A 17,468-nucleotide genomic window follows, 5' to 3' on the forward strand; every position below is an offset into this window, starting at 1 on the left:
GAGAGCCCAGACATTCCTGTCTTCTAGAGTTCTAGAGGTCAGAATGGGGGACCACTCACCCTGTCATTTCTCTATGAGCATGGACAAGTGACTTCCTTCTCAGCATCCTTGCTTGCTTGTCTACACTGGAAGTTAGTGTCTACAATAAAGGATTGTAGAGCAGACTGAATAGATTCCACAGAAGCACTTAGTAGGGCACCTGTCCCCATGTGAGCACCAAAAAAAGTTAGGAAACCCCCCCACAGTCTGCAAATCAAAGTGGTTCAGTAGCTGCCCACTCCTCTCACCTGCTGGGTCTGAGGTTCAGATACCACATGCCTAAGTGCTTAAAAGGGATCAGTCAAGCTAACAGACTGTCTAAAAATTTATGTTCCATCCTCTTATTTCAATACACTTCACAACTAAAAATAGATTTTGTAATGCTATGGTTTTTCTATGATTGAAATTAGCAAAATCTAAAAAAGGAAGGGATTTGATTAATTCTAAGTCAGTCTGAGGTAGAGTTTGACTAGCAACATTTGAATGAGTAATAAGGATAAACACATGAATTCATAAATTATTATATATTTATTTAACAGTGATTTCTTGCCCTCATTTCAGAAAAAATCATAATTATATTCTTATAATCGAAATTTTCACATAATCTGTGTTCCACTGATAGCAATAATCTAATAGACTAAAAAGTGTAATTATACTAAAATATACAAGTTTTAATATATTTAATCAACATGTAAATTAATATGAATTTAAGAAGGTAAAAATTTAATTACGTTATATATTTTCAAAAATGTGGTTTTCTTCTAAAACATTCAAAATTACCCATTTTAGCCAAAATACAAAATAAAAATTAATTAGTAACTGTCAAAGGTTAAAATTATTTAGGGCTAGGGGGATGACTCAGAGGCAAAATGTTTCTGCCTTACAATCTCAAAATGGAAAACTAAAACAAGAGTTAACATTGTCACCAAAGTTATAAGACTTTCAAGACAGCTATCTGATGATAAATAAATTTGACTCTTAAGTAACACTGTGATTAAGAATAAAACCTTCTAAAATTTGACTCACAAGTCTAACTTTGGACTCCCCCCAAACTGCATTACTTATAGCCTTTTGTTGACGGTATTGATAGCATGAATAGTCAATAATTTGTAGACTGTATTTAATATGCATTGCCTTTTTAAATAAAATAGGATACATCAAAATGTTTTTTAAGGAGAAAATACATTTACAGTAGAGTATTGTGTTGATACTAAAACTTTATATGGTCTGTTTACAAGAAACTATATATAAGCAAACACAGGAAATTTAAACTGTGTTGGTCAAGGGTCTCCTGTGTTCATTTATTCATTTGCAAGCAGGGATTACAGTGTTACTTATCTACTTGAACACAAGCAACCTAGATTCACCTTTCTACTAAATCATAGTAAATCAGGTTAAGTTAAAGTAAACCCCTTAACTTGATTTACAATCATATCCAAAATAATACTATGCTGCTTTTCCAATCTATCTCTTACCATTTTTCTTTAATTTTTCCCAAATCAGACACCTTTTCTGTTCTTTCTATTCTGTGTAACACTGTCCCTAGCTTGTTGTCAGGTCCACTCTGCCCACATACATCTACCTACCATCTTATTCATGGCTAACTTCTACTTCCCTTCCAACCCCAGTTCAAACACCAAATGCATGCTTAGTGATGGGAGGGTGCCCACCTTTAGTGTCCCCCATAGGAAGGTGGTATGGAAGAACTGACATTTAAGCAAGATTAAAGGCCAGGTAGAATTCTTCTGGGAAAGGCCTGTGGGCACACAGATCAGTTTGAAACAAAGCCTGGGAGGCACTAAACCTTGACACTTGTGCCCAGAATAGACAGTCTTCTATTCTGTTGAGTTCATAGGCAGTTAAACATTGATTTTCTTACAAAGAGAAATCTAGTCTAAATATTTTAAAAACCTTTTCATCTAAGGTAGCTCTGAGGGTATGTGAATAATGCAAGAATAGAGTTTAGGCTTCTTGCTTCTCATTCCAGTGCATGCTCAGGGAAGTTTATTTGATCTCTTTCATGTTATTTTCAGAGAAGTTTCACTCATCACCTCCATGTTCTTGCAGAATAATTTTTAAATATGTACTAAGAGTCCATGGCATGGCATATAACAATCTGACTGCTTGTGCTTATGTATACATGTAGCTGTGCATACATATGTGTATGTATGTATGAACTTTTGCATGTAAATTTGTATTTAGGTACATGTGCTAGAATAGACCAAGCTGGAAGGAAGACCTAAACTTGGAATGCATTCCAACTCCCTAGCAGCACCTCAGTTCTGATGTTGGCACACAACAGTGTGACTGGAGAAGCTCATTACGCATGATCTCTTAAGCCAGAATTCCCTTTCACCCTCTGCAGACAGAGCATAAAAATATCTCCAGCAGGCATCTTCCCCAAAAAGGGGAGACAGCTCACTTTCAAGGGAAACATCACATATTTACATTTTTAAAAAAGTTCCCTGAAAGGTGTGGGGGTGGTGGGAAGGGTTTTTAAACTTTAAATTTCACCAGGACTCCTTTCCAAGGGTATTGGGTGGGGTTGGGCGGGGGGAGTGAGTGTGAGGAAGAGTGCCAAGTGCCTTTGGAAAACCTAGTAGGAAATATTGACATCTCACTTCTCACTGCAGAGGTGGGAAATTGACCAAGAGAAGTTGAAGTTCGCTGCAAGTCTCATTGCCAGTTCCTCTGGGCAGCCCTAACAGTCAGTCAGCCATGGAATAGTCCCAGGCCCAGCCCCCAATCCTCTCCCGACAGAGCCCCTCACCCACACAGGCTCCTGCTTCCTGACACAGCCACTCAGGCACCTTGTCCACTCCTCAATCAGTCTTATTTTCAACCCACCCAAAAATAACAACATTTGATACCAGCCCTCTGAAGCCTTTGGCTCAGGTCATGTTTCCAAATTCTTGACTCAAGCATTGTAAATGAGAACTAACTCCCCCCGCCCCAATCCCAGGTCCCACTTTTGTTTTTCAGTCAGGCTATTTTTTATCTCTTCCCCCCGCCCCCCGGAGATGTTGGGAGAACCCCAACCAAGGAATCAGTGCTTAATGGGTCACAGAGTATAAATAGTAGTGTTGAGCCTGTAACACAAGGCTCTTTGTACTATCATGTAACTGAGCCTTAAAAAAAGGAAAAGAAAGGGGAAAAAAAGCTTCAAAACAGACCAGTTTACATACCAGCATTGAGTACTGTGGGGGAGCACAGCATTGCTGAGTACAAGCTCCATTCTATATTTGTCTGCTCTAGCATTCCACTGCTGACATCTGTTTACAGCCTTGCCATGTACATAGGACACCCTATTCAGTAACTACCTGCTAAACAGTTCAGGCCCTATATATTGTTATACTGCAGCGATAGCACAGCGGGTAGGGCGTTCGCCTTACAAGCGGCCAACATGGCCGACCCGAGTTCGATTCCTCCGCCCCTCTCGGAGAGCCGGGCAAGCTACCGAGAGTATTCGATATGCCAGACACAGTAACAACAAAGTCTCCAATGGAGACGTTACTGGGCCCGCTCGAGCATACTGCAGATACAAAGAAATTAAGAAAACCAAATTGATGCTGGTTCGAATCTTGAGTCCTGGATTCCCAGCCCTTGTTCAGTAATTGCCATTCCACATGTTGTTGGGCAGCAAGTTCTTCTCATCCATAAAATAGGGACAAACAGACCTATTCACTGAAAGGTGACTAGAAGTGACATGAGGAGTGGTTTTGAAAATTAATAGATAAGATCTATGGATATTTCTGCTTTGAGGTACTCTTTAAATATGAGATATTATCCTAATGAACTCAAGTTTTCATCATGGGGTCAATTCTTCGATGAAGTTAAATGGGAAGATTCAGAGTGCCTATTAATTTCATATCATTCATTGTACTTGGAGACCCTGAGGAATCATGAAAATTTATTAATTTTGACAGACCTGACAGTATATTTCTGGATGATGAGGGCAAGCCTTCGGTGGTATTATAAGGGCTGCCAATTTTTATGTGACAGTGAAATTCATAGGCTCTAACAAAAGTACTATTATGCCAGTAGAATGGATCAGGCTGAAGGACATGTGACTTAGAGCAGACAAGTGCAATAATTCTCAGAATTTGTGGCTCAGAATGTGTGTTGACTACTAAGAAGTGAGATTTTAGAAACAGAAAGTTCAGGTTACAAGCCTACTGGGCAGAAACTAGAACTCCTGGTGCTGGCATCATGCCCTGGGCACTCAGGGGTGGGCCAAGGTTCTAGCCATTCAATGGCCTATGTTTAAATTCTAAGCCTGTAAGTGGAAAAAAATGTTGGAAGGATTCCCTTACCTTTTGGAAACTGCAAAATAAAATCTACTTTGGCAAAGAGCCCCTTTCTTTTGGGCATTCCCTACACAGCTCCTTGGGCAGAATTTATTTCTAGACTGTCATGATTCCCCTTCCCAGCTAACTAAAAGTACATCTTCTGCTGTGTGGTGGGGGCAGGAGAGAGGTGAGCAGAGGGACATAGAACTAACAACCCTGTTTAAGTTACTGGATTAATCAGAAGATTAGCAAAACAACAAAAAAAGGTGGGAGGCCAAAGCGGGGTCCAACAAGGACAGTAGAAACAAGAGCCAGGAGGAATGGTCCACGGTTGGAAACTTGCCACAATTGATGGTGTGGGGAGGGCAGCCAGGATAGAGAACAGACCCCTAGGATAAAGATAGCTGGAAATGATCACTCTGGACAAGAACTGAGTGCTGAAATAGGTAAAGGGTCAACATGATAACTTTTCAATACCTGTAATGCAAACATAATGTCCAAAAGTTCTGTAAGTGGGAGAAAGTAAGAGAGAGAGAGAGAGAGGCACACACACACACACACAGAAAGAGAAAGGGAGAGAGGGAGAGAGGAAGAGAGAGAGAGAGAGAAAGAGAGAGAGAAGAAATGTGTTTGCCATAGAGACAGGCTTGGGGAATGAGGTGGCAGGGAAACTGAGGACATTGGAGGTGAGAAATGTACACTTGTGAAGGGGTGGATGATGGAGTGATGGAACATTGTATGACTGAAACCCAATCATAAACAACTTTGTAACTGTGTGTCTCACTGTGATTCAACTTTTTAAAAATTTTTTATTAGTGAATCACCATGAGATACAGTTACAGATTTACAAACTTTCATGCTTGCATTTCAGTCATACAATGATCGAGTACCCATCCCTCCACCAGTGCCCATTCTCCACCACCAATGATCCCAGTATCCTTCCCTCCACCCCTACCCCATACACCCCAACCCACCCCAGCTCTGCAGCAGGGTATTCCCTTTTGCTCTCTCTCTCCTTTTGGATGTTGTGGTTTGCAATAGAGATATTGAGCGGCCCATGTTATTCAATTTTTAAAAAAAGATAGAGAAAAAGAAACATAAAATGGGGTCCAAGCTGTAGAGAGGAGGTACTTAATAAAATATTCTATCTAAAAGTGGGACAATATTTCATAACTAGTAAATGAGTTGAGTTGGCAGAGGACAAAAACAAAATGGTAGAAATAGCCCATTTTAGTTCTAGCATTCACACTGAAATGGGAATAATCATTTGATTGATAGTATAGGTAACTGACCCAACACCAAACTCTCTACATAAGAAAGCTCATTCCCTCTGCACAGACTCCCTAGGAAATGGCTGTTTCTATGCTGAGGGAGCAAAACCTGAGAAAATAAGATGTCCAGGATTACACAGCCAATGATGGTGTAGAAGTAGAAATTAATTCCAGCTTTTTTAAAATGTCAAAACCTAGGTTATCTGTGACTTGCTAAACTTGCCCCATTTTCTCCCTATCTCTTACCCTAAGCCTAGGGAAATGGGAGAAAGGGCAGCAAACATGAAGTGATGATAAGTTCAGGGATAAGGGGTTGGAGTGATAGTACAGTGGGTAGGTTGTTTGCCTTGCTCGCAGCCGACCCTGGTTCAATTCCCAGCATTCCATATGATCCCGTGAGCACTGCCAGGAGTACTTCCTGAGTTCAAAGCTATGAGTAGCCCCTGAGCATCACCGGGTGTGACCCAAAAAAGAAAAAAAAAGTTCAGGGATAAAAGATCACAGTGTCATCCAGAGGGAAGACCTGGTTTGGCAAGACAGAGCTCCTGACCCCTGACTCCTGATTTCTCTCTGTGGGTAAGTGCTAGCAGCAGTGCTGGACAGAGCAGGAACATCCCAGTAGTTGCTAGTGTGAACCGCCAGGGGAAGAAAGTTTGTCTCTGGCTAGAGTCTTCCTTGGTGTGTCTTCATACACAGCAGCCTACATTAACAGGAAGAAGAGTTACTTTTCTCCTTGTGCAAGGGCATGAAAAAATATTGCCCACTTCTGGTGCTAGTGACCTTTAGAAAAAATTTGAGCTGTTGAAAAGGCCTGCATTTTATGTCTTTTATATATTCCCATGAAATAGCATTTCTAAGTATCATATGGTCAAAACTAAAGTGAGTCCAAGTTGTCTTCCTGGATGCAGAGGAAGCACAGATGCTGCATCTTAGCCCCCAGGGATTGCACGGGCTACCTTTCTTAAGTGGCTGTGACAATAGCCCTGGACTCTCTTCTATGTTGAATTTTTTTTTTTTTTGGCTTTTTGGGCCACACCCAAAAAGGACCTGATGGTCCAAGCGCGAATGGTCAGGTACGACATCATTGGTCTGACCGAGACAAGAAGGCACGGATCTCACCATGCCGTTTTCGACAGTGGAGAAGAATTGTTCCTCAGAACATGCGATAAAAGAGGTGTGGGAGGTGTCGGTGTCCTTGTCAACACAAACTTGGCCATGAGCATTGATTCATTCGAATGCCTAACAACCCGAATCGGACGTTTACATTTGAATAGATGTGGCTCACTGCCAGCAGTTTCTATCTTCGTTGTCTACGCACCAACATCTCATTATGATGAAAGAGAAATCGAGAAGTTCTACATGGAGCTGGAGAAGTTCTATGAAGAAGACCACACCTTCTACAAGATCATTGTGGGTGATTTTAATGCCAAGATAGGACCGAGAAGATAGGCTGAAGAACTTCACATCGGGACCCATGGCCTAGAATGGAAAGAAGAGGGTGAGAGACTGTCTGAGTTCATCATGTTGACCAAGACCATCCATGGTAACTCACAGTTCCAGAAGGCAGAATCTAAACATTGGACATGGGAGTCTCCCGGTGGCCGATTCCACAACGAAATAGACCACATCATATTCAATCGATGGTTTTGCCTGACCAATGTCGCTGTTGTCCCAAAATTCCAAACAAGATCGGACCACCGTCTCCCTCATGCAAAATTCTACTTCACACAGCGGGGAGAAAGGGCTGCAAAGTTTAAAAAGAGAACTCCCACAACGACCACCAACTGGGAGCTCTTTGGCACTATTGCGGCAACATGGGAAGATGTCATTGTTGACAACATTGACGAGGAATATGATCGACTGGTACAGCACCTCCATGAATGTGCGAGGAATGCCAAGAGAGAGATAGCCACAAAAAACCGCCTGTCTTCAAAAACTCTTGAGCTTATTCGCCAGTGTGGTTTGGTGCATGCCTCAGGCAACCGCAAGCTAACGTCCGAGCTCGCAAAGCAGTGCAGAGATGCGATCAAGGAAGACCTCAAAGAGAGAAGAGCAGAAGTGCTGGTAGATGCGGCAGAAGCCGGGAAAAGTATTCGTAACGCCCGCCTGTCCTTCGCCAACTACAAGACCAAGATGACTGTCCTCCGACGTCCTGATGGATCCATTACATCCTCCAGAACAGCAATGCAGAAGATTATCCATGACTTCTACTCAAATCTCTTCGATAGCCATGTCCACTTGCCGACATACCAAATTCCACAGGATGGATATGTCGTTCCCAACGTTCTCCCTTCCGAAATCTGACATGCCATTTCGTCGGTAAAGAAACAAACAGCACCGGGCCCAGACAAGGTCAGACCTGAACACCTGAAGTACCTGCCGTCAGTACTCGTCAATACACTGGTTCGGCTCTTCACACGCTACCTGTCTGAATGCAAGGTTCCATCCCAATGGAAAACCAGCAGGACCATACTACTGTTCAAGAAGGGAGACATCCATGACATTGGCAACTATCGCCCGATCTGCCTATTGTCTGTCATCTACAAGTTGTTCACTCGAGTCATCCTACATAGGATTGGCAGAACACTAGATGAAAGACAACCATGCGAGCAAGCCGGGTTCAGCAAAGGATTCAGCACCATCGACCATATCCACACAATAACCAAGCTCATTGAGGTTTCTCGGGAGTTCAAGATGCCGCTCTGTCTAACTTTCATTGATTTAAAGAAGGCCTTTGATTCTGTTGAGATGGAAGCAGTCATTGAAGTCCTAGCCAATCAGGGCATTCAAGCTCAATACATCAAGATCCTCCGTGAGCTATATTACGGATTCACTACCAGGATCTCACCATTCTACAAAGAAGTAATCATTGATGTCAAGAGAGGGGTTCGGCAGGGTGATACCATTTCACTGAAACTTTTCAGTGCTGCTCTAGAGAACATCATGCAACGACTGGAATGAGAAGGAATGAAATTCTGAAGGAAGACAAAGAGCTCTGAAATCTTTACTCTTTTCAATTCATATTTAGTACAGCACTCCGAATAAATGTTACATCTTAAAAATTTAATTTGTTTTGTCTGGGGCCATGCCCAGTAGTACTCAGGGCTTGCTCTAGCTCTGTGTTCAGGGGATCACTCCTAGTGGTGTTTGGGAGACCATATGTGACATGTAGATCAAACTGGGGTCGGCCACATGCAGGGCAAATGGCTTAACCTATGAACTCTCTTGGACCCCTGAGTAAGTATTTTAAATAGGATATTATACTTGGATAAATTGTTTCTATTTTGGGTTTTGAAAAATCTGTTTATCAGGACTGGATTCGTGTCTTTTGCTACAGCAAGTAGTACAATTCCTGGGACGAGAGGTCTCAAGTCAAATCAGGTTAAATGAGAGAGTTGAAGAGGAATGAAGAAACAAGCATGCTCATGCACCATAAATACATATATGGATCTTCTGGGTGAATTACCAAAGGGTACTTTTATTAACTACATCTAATGAACCTCCAGAAGCCCTTGGCTCTGATAAGCACAGCCGGGCACCTCTATACTTCCTGTGTGCTCTGACTTGGTATTGCCTACCACCTTTATTTTATTTTGGGGACTGACTGAGGAGGAGGAGAGTTCTTAGGTTGCCCAAAATCACATCCCAGATTCAAATGAAGTTGCTTTTATTCACTTCTCTTGACATTTACCTTTTTTGGCATTTACCATTTACCTTTTATCCCAAGATGAGTCCTGCTGGGTACATGACCCATGTTTGCTGCCGTCTTCCTTTTTTATTTAGGCCCTAAATTAGATCAAGTCTCCAGGCCCATTAACTCTGAAATGTCTCAAATTCTAGCTCTCTCTCTTTCTCTCTTTCTCTCTCTTACTTTCTTTCTCTCTCTTACTGTTTCTATCTGTCTGTCTGTCTCTCTCTATCTCTCTCTGTCTCTGTCTCTATATTTCTCTTTCTTTCTTTCTTTCTTTCTTTCTTTCTTTCTTTCTCTTTCTCTCTCTCCCTCTGCCGCTATGCTAGTTTAGTTTCCTAATTTCCTCAGTAAGGAGAGTAATCTGCCAGCGACCTCAAGCCCATAGACTTCTTTTTTTTTTTTTTGCTAGATAAAAATTTTATTTTATTTTATTTATATTTTTATTTTAATGAATCATCGTGAGATACAGTTACAAACTTACTCATTTTCGTGGTTACATTTCAATCAAACCATGTTCGAGTACCCATCCCTTCACCAGTGCCCATTCTCCACCACCAATGTTCCCTGTATCCCTCCTGCCACCCCCACCTCTTCCCATCCCCTGCCTCTGTGAGGCATTCCTTCTTACCCTCTCTCTCTCCTTTTGGGTGTGCCCATAGATATCTTGTTCCTTTTTTTTCCCCCCAAAGCCCTTAACTCACATGCCACAGACCACCAATGGCTTTCTGGTTTCTCCTTATACTTGAGTTTTAGGACCCTTGAAGCCTCACTACCAATTTAGTCCAACTTCACATCCCATTACTCCTCTCTCCCCTCTCTCTCTCTCACACACACACACCCCTTAAACACCCTCAGTTACATGAAGATGACGTCTTGGTGTGCTTCCTCTTAAGCCTCACTCCAGTCCATCTTCTCCATGGAACTTTTCCTTTCTTTCCCACTTCTGTTTGATCCATTCTCTTCTTTGAACTATAAACCCAAAATTGTCAATCAGACAACTTTGCACCAGCTTTAGCACTGTTAGGTTAGACCACACTTCACATGAAGTTTCCAACTTGATCTAAGTTTTTTCAGGAAGGGTCTGAATATTTTTTTTTAATTTTTCACAGTGCCTGCCGGAGTGCAGAATCTATAGAAATGTGTAATATAGCTTATGGTTGACTGATTTTTACTGAGGAAAATTAGACAATATTAAGAAATATATATTTTGTTCAAATAAAATTAGGGTTTACAGTAGGCACTGCTATTTGTTTCCTTTGTGCTTTTTCTTTTTAACTCTTTTCCTTTTTTCCTTCATGTTCATCAAATCTTTCTGTTGCAGCCCAGTCTGTTTTCTGTAGGCTACATGACTGCTACATCTTGAAAAAAATTATAAAAACCTAAAATCCTCTCTAACATATATCTTGACACAGAGGACATATGCAGTAAATTCTGGTCAAATGAATTAATTCATGAACTATATAAATTCATAAACACTAGGTTTTCAATATTTAGTCCCCTCACCACATTATTCCCTTGCTATATTTTTCTTTCTCTTTTTTCCTCCTCTATTCTACCCTATTTAATCTCCTGGGGTCTCTCCAAGGTGATTATTTGATGTTTTAAAAAATTCTCTTTTTATTTAAGCCCTGTGATTATTGACAATTATCATTATTATAATTTTTGGACATTATAACATTTGCTATAGCAATAGGTAGTCTACAAAGCTCTATCAAAATTAAATGTGCAATTTATGAAATGACCTCTGTATACCCTAAGAGAAAAAATTAGCACATTAATCATAGATGAGTTGCTTATGCATTATTCTTCTTCTTCAAAATGTCATTGTCTTATCTGTCTGACAGAACATGTATTTGTGAGTATCTTTTTGATGATGGGATAGTATCAGAACTTTGGTAGTAGGTATAACAAATTCTATATACATACAAAGATGTTGTTAAGTTATACCTCCCAAATTTGATAATGTTGCAAAATAATAGAAAAATTTAAAAAAGATTTAAATGTAGAAAAAAGGAAGTATTTCTCCTCAAAGAATGCTGTATTGACTTTGGAGATTAATGTCACTTGCTAGGTTGTCAGATAAAATGGCTACTACCACAACAAAGCTAAGGAAACTTTAAGGGTACCCACGGCAAAACCAGAGATGTTAATAAGAGGAAATAAATATTTCACAAAATATTTAGCCCACTGCATAGACAGAATGTATTTTAAAACTAACAATTTATTTTCTAACATAATTAAATGAGACTACGTTAAACTAAGAAGCTTCTTTTTTTCTATTTCCTTGTTTTCATTTATTATAGGTTTTTAAATTATTATTTTTTCCTTATATTTATTTATTGGATCACTGTGGGAAAAGTTACAAAGCTTTCAGGTTTACGTCTCGGTCATACAATGATCAAACACCTTTCCCTTCACCATACTTATTTTTCATGACCAAGAACCCCAATATACCCCCCTTCCACTCCTCCCAATGCCTGTGAGGCAGATGATTTCTACTTAACTCTCTCTCTACTTTGATTACATTCATTATTTAAACAGAAGATGCACCATTATTGTTTACAATTTCCCCCCAACAATCAGAATTGCTGAAAAGGCATTGTGAAATAATTTGATTTCTATAGCTGGTTTTGAGAACCATAGGATGTCACATGGCCACTTTGCTGCCATGCGATTTTGGATTTCTGATATTTTACTAGGTAAGACTAGAGGGATTTCTGCAAAGATCCAGAATAATTATGAGATTGGTTTCTGTGCGTCTCATGTTATGGCCTTGCTGGAGAGCCGCTCGTGGGGGGCAACTCGTGACCTCGGTAGGACATAAAGGACGAGCCGGTACCACCCTTCTTCCCATAAGACTGCAGTTGCTCCATCACCGCTGGCCACTTTGCTGCCAGGGAGTGGGGGAGGAGGCAGAAGGGAGCAACACCCTTCCCTTCCTGGGGAGGCATGGCCCCGTAGGTTAAATGTATGATCCATTCACTTTTCTGCCGCAAGCTGCCGGGTTCTGGATTAAGTCCTTTTGCCTCTGGAGCCATGGCCCTGCTGAAGAGCCACCACTCCTGGGGGGCAACTCCTGACCTCTGTGGGGTGTGAAGGATGAGCTGGTATCGCCCCTCTTCCTATGAAATGAAATTCCAAAGTTTTAACACTTAAATCTGGAGGCATTTCTGCCAAAACCTGCTGGGTTCTGGGATTTGTTCCTGAGTCTCTGGGTTCATGGCCGTTAAGCAGCTTGATCAGGAGCCAGAGAGGCCGTTTGTGGGCAACAACTCGGGGTCTCGTTGGGATGGGGAGGAAAGGGCCAGCTCCACCCCCCTTCCATGAGGCCCTGCGTGTCTCGTCATTGCGGGTCCAAATCTGACTGTCCAGTGGTCTCTGGAGGATGGCGGCCACCGGGCCGCCAGGGGGAACAGGCCAAGGCACAAAACCTATTCCCAACTAGGTTGACCTAGCACCAGTAACCTACTGCAGGGACCGGACGCATTTCTGCTAAAAGCTGCTGGGTTTCAAGATTTGTTTCTGAGTCTCTGGGATCATGGCTGTTAAGCAGTTCGGTTAGGAACCAGAGAGGCCATGCCTCCAATTATATAGCTGAGCCTGAGGTGGTTTGTGAGTGTGTCTCCCACATACCTAACTTTTGGCTGTTTACTTTCTTGGTAAACTTTGCTCCAAGTTTTTGGGGTCTGGCCAAAGGCACAAAAACAATTTTGGGGTTTCTGGAAGTCTGATGCACTATCAGGCTGCTGATGCACTCACCTCACAGGTACAGACTGACCTGCTGGCGGCACCATACCCCCAGAAGCTTCTGCACCTCAGAAGAAACAGTAACCAAAATACAGACAGCCCACGGAATGGAAAAATATTTATCCAATACCCATCTGATAAGGGGTTAATATCCAGGATATACAAGACACTAGTAGAATTGTACAAGAAAAAACCTCCAACCCCATCAAAAAAATGGGAGAAGAAATGAACAGAAGCTTCCTCAAAAAAAAAAAAACACAAATACAGAAAGCACATGAAAAAAATGCTCTACATTGCTAATCATCAGGGAGATGCAAATCAAAACAACAATGAGATATCATCTCACACCACAGAGATTAGCTCACATCAAAAAGAACAAGAGCAACCAGTGCTGGCATGGATGTGGGGAGAAAAAAAATTGTTGATGGGAATATTAACTAGTCCAGCCTTTTTTGGAAAACAATACCAGCATTCCTAAAGCTGCCGAGAGTATCTCGTCCACATGGCAAAGCCTGGCAAGCTACCCATGACGTATTCAATATGCCAAAATACATGACAGCAAGTCTCAAAATGGAGACATTACTGGACCCGCTGGAGCAAATCTATGAACAACGGGAGGACAGTGCTACAGTGCTACAAAAACTAAAAATTGAGCTTCAATATGACCCAGCAATACTACTTCTAGGAATATATCCTGAGGGTGCAAAAAAGCACAGTAGAAGTGACATATGCACCTTTTCATTGAAGTTCATTGCAGCCCTGTTCACATTAGCCAGAATCTGGAAACAACCTGAGTGCCCAAGAACAGACGAATGGCTAAAGAAACTTTGGTACATATGCAGCTGTTAGGAAAGATGAAGTCATGAAATTTTCTTATAAATGGATGGTCATGGAGAGTATCATGCTAAGCGAAGTGAGTCAGAAAGAGAGGGACAGACATAGAATGACTGCATTCATTTGTGGGATATAAAATATCATAATATGAGATTAACACCCAAGGACAGTAAAGACAGGATAAGGAAGATTGTTCCATGGTAGGGAGCCTGTCTTATGGGCTGGGGGAGAAGACAGTAGGGATAGAGAAGGGATCTCTAAGTCAATGATGATTGGAGGGATTGCTCGGGATGTGTGCTAAAGTAGATAAAGGACCAAACATGATGACCTTTCAGTATCTGTATTGTAAACCATAATTCCCATAAGTAGAGAGAGAGTAAGAGGGAAATTGTCTACCATAGAGGTGGGGGGAGGAGTGGGAGTGGTGGGGGGAGGGATACTGGAGACACTGGTGGTAGAGAATGTGCACTGTTGGAGGGATGGGTGTTTGATCATTGTATGACTGAAACTCAAACATGAAAGCTTTGTAAATGTTGTTCATGGTGATTCAATAACGTTTTTAAAATAAAAATATTAAAAATTCAATAATAAATTAAAAAAATAATAATGTCTCTGTATGGCCAGAGCAATAGCACAGCTGGTATGGCATTTGCCTTGCAAGCAGCCGACCAGGCCGACCCAGATTCGATTCCTCTGCCCCTTTTGGAGAGCCCGGCAAGCTACCAAGAGTATCTTGCCCACACAGCAAAGCCTGGCAAGTTACCCGTGATGTATTCGATATGCCAAACACAGTAACAAGTGTCACAATGGAGACGTTACTGGGCCCGCTCAAGCAAATTGATGAACAACGGGAGGACAGTGACAGTGAATGTTCTCTTTGTGATAGCAATTCCACCTTTTTTCAGCCTAGCAATCACCACAATTGATTCATAAAAGCAGAATTGCTTAATCAATGGAGTAGAAATACAGTAACTGTGAATATAAATTTTTTTCCTCTTCTAATGATCCCAAGCTAATCATTTCAACTCATCTGGCTCATTTTCCTGATTAAACTGAAAGAATAAAGACAACAGAAACACGTGATTCCTCTATTAACAAACTAAGCACAAAAAATGAGAATAGCTGGTGGTTAAGTGGAGGAGAAAAGAGAAGAGGGTCTTATAGGATCCATTTCATGGCACATCTCAACTAATATTTCCTGTGCTGATGGGACTCCCAAGAGTGATTATCAATACTTAAATACTGGAAAATATGATTAAAAAGAAGATGGGGTAGAGTTAGATAACTTGGTTTCACTTAATAACAACATAAGTCACTGGGTTTTACTTAGCCTCAGTTTTCCGTTCTGTTAAAGGGTTTCCAAAGCATTTGTTTTACAGGTTCTCATGAGGATTAAATAACCTAATATAAACAAAAGGTTTTGTAGATCACATTAATTATTATGCATCAGAATTTTTTTCCTGCTTAGAGTTACGTGGCTGCTTATGTAACAGCCCCCTTGTTGAATCCCAGCCATGTTCTGCACCCTAAAGTCTTCTGTTTCTAGCATAGTATATACTCTTATACCCAGGTAATAGAGAAGCTCTTACTGAATTTTCCCCACTGACTTTTTATTTAGGTTCAGTGTGGTTGCTGGTTCCTTTGGCACAGTCTTGATAACCTGAGTGTGGGCTCAAACAATGGAAGGTCCACTAGGAAGCCTGTGACCATGGAAACACTCAGTGTACCCATAAGTCCAGCTCTACAACACACTTCTCTCCTGGATGAAGGAAAATGGCACCAAGTTTCTGCAGACTTTGCAATGAGGACACAGGCCTGTTTTGTGTGACAGGACTGTTGTACTATTGACATGGCAGCCTGAGAAAGAGGGAAGTGGCACCGACAGAAGAGAGGGAACAGAAGAGGCACTTCATGACTTGTGAAGATATATGTCCTACCTGTTTATTTGTCCTTTGTTTTAAACAAAATCGAATTATATATCCTGATCTTAGTAACAATTTCCTCTCCGGCTCCCCTATCTGTCTTCAAACTTCCTTCTTCCTTCATTGTCTCTGACACACCATCCTAATTAGAAGAGGCTGAATTACTCTTCTCAGCTTCAAGTGGCTCCCTGTGGCAGTCCAACCCCACAGTGGGGAAGCTGGCCACTGGGAGCTCCATCCTGGTCCAAAGAGGGAACAGGTCGTTGGAGGAAAGTCTGAAGAGAGCACACATCTGCCAATCTATCACCACCACCCTGCTCTGCCATGCTGAACTGTTGTTATATCAAAGTGGAGGTAAACCTCTCCTCTGATGCCTGCTCTGTCTTGGGATCAGGATTTTTGCCTGTGGTCCCACTGGCAAAGACTGCTTAGCACAACAGACTCTATTTGCTGCATCATCGTTGGATGTGCCCCTCAATTTGGGCAGTGCAGCAATCCTGCTTCAGAGGCTGAGTTGAAACATGATGGTTCTTCCGCAGCATCACTCACTCCTTCAGTCACTGTGTAACAACCGCTTATAACTCTTTACTAGAAGGCAGCTAGAGCAACCTTACCCACTTGACTGGGATTGGCTGGGACATGGGCAATTAGAGCAAGCTACTTCCTTGGCCACATTCCCCTGGCCAAGAGAGGAAGCTTGATGCTCTTCTACCCTGTTCTGTACGATGAATGTTCTACTCTCTTTGCTCTTGAATGTGGATGAGGAAGTGGTTATCCATGAGAGAAGCCTTCCTAAAAACAATACCAATACAGGGAACAGACCAGGGAGAGCTGAGAGACTCAAACATGAATCAAGAAAAGATGAGAGACTCAAATATGAATTGAATTAGACCGGAAATCTGTCTGCCTATGGATTTTTCTGTTCCAAACATCATTAAATTACCTTTATAGGGGCTGGAGCTATAGCACAGTGGGTAGGGTGTTTGCCTTGCACGCGACTGACCTGGGTTTGATTCCCAGCATCCTATATGGTCCCCCGAGTACTGCCAGGAGTAATTCTGGAGCACAATCCAGGAGTAACCCCTGTGCATTGCCGGGTGTGACCCAAGAAGCAAAAAAAAAAAATCACCTTTATAAGTAAAGCTTGTTTGAATAGCATTTCTTTGTGACTTTGCATTAAAATTATTATCACCCAACAAGAATCATGTTCTAGGAAGGCCAGAGGAAAAAGAAGAGAAGAAAATTTTTTAAAAAGTTGTGCTGCCTAGTTTTATGTGTAAGTGTGGCTAGTCATAGTTGTTTGGATAAACATCAATCTAGTTATTACATTGAAGGTATTTTTTGATAAGATTAATATTTATTTATTTATCCCCTTCCCTTTCCTTTGTTCTTGCTGTAGTAATGACCAGTTGTTGCATGTACTTTTCTGTGGTGCTCACACATGCAGTCACAGTGTGTGCTCACACACAGATTTTGGAAAGCCAGATTGTATGTTGTGTTGAATCACCAGAGGATTCCCAACAGCAGAGCTACCAGGCCCCCACTAAGTATGTGGCAAGCACCAGGGGTTGGAGTCATGGCCTCACACTTGCCGGGCAGGTGATTTTAGTCACTGAGCCATTTCCCCCTCCTCCTTACCACCCGGCCCCAGATGACCATTTAATTCTACGGATAG

The sequence above is a fragment of the Sorex fumeus genome, unplaced genomic scaffold (genome assembly GCF_029834395.1).
Source record: "Sorex fumeus unplaced genomic scaffold, SorFum_2.1 ptg000021l, whole genome shotgun sequence".
NCBI lineage: Eukaryota > Metazoa > Chordata > Mammalia > Eulipotyphla > Soricidae > Sorex > Sorex fumeus.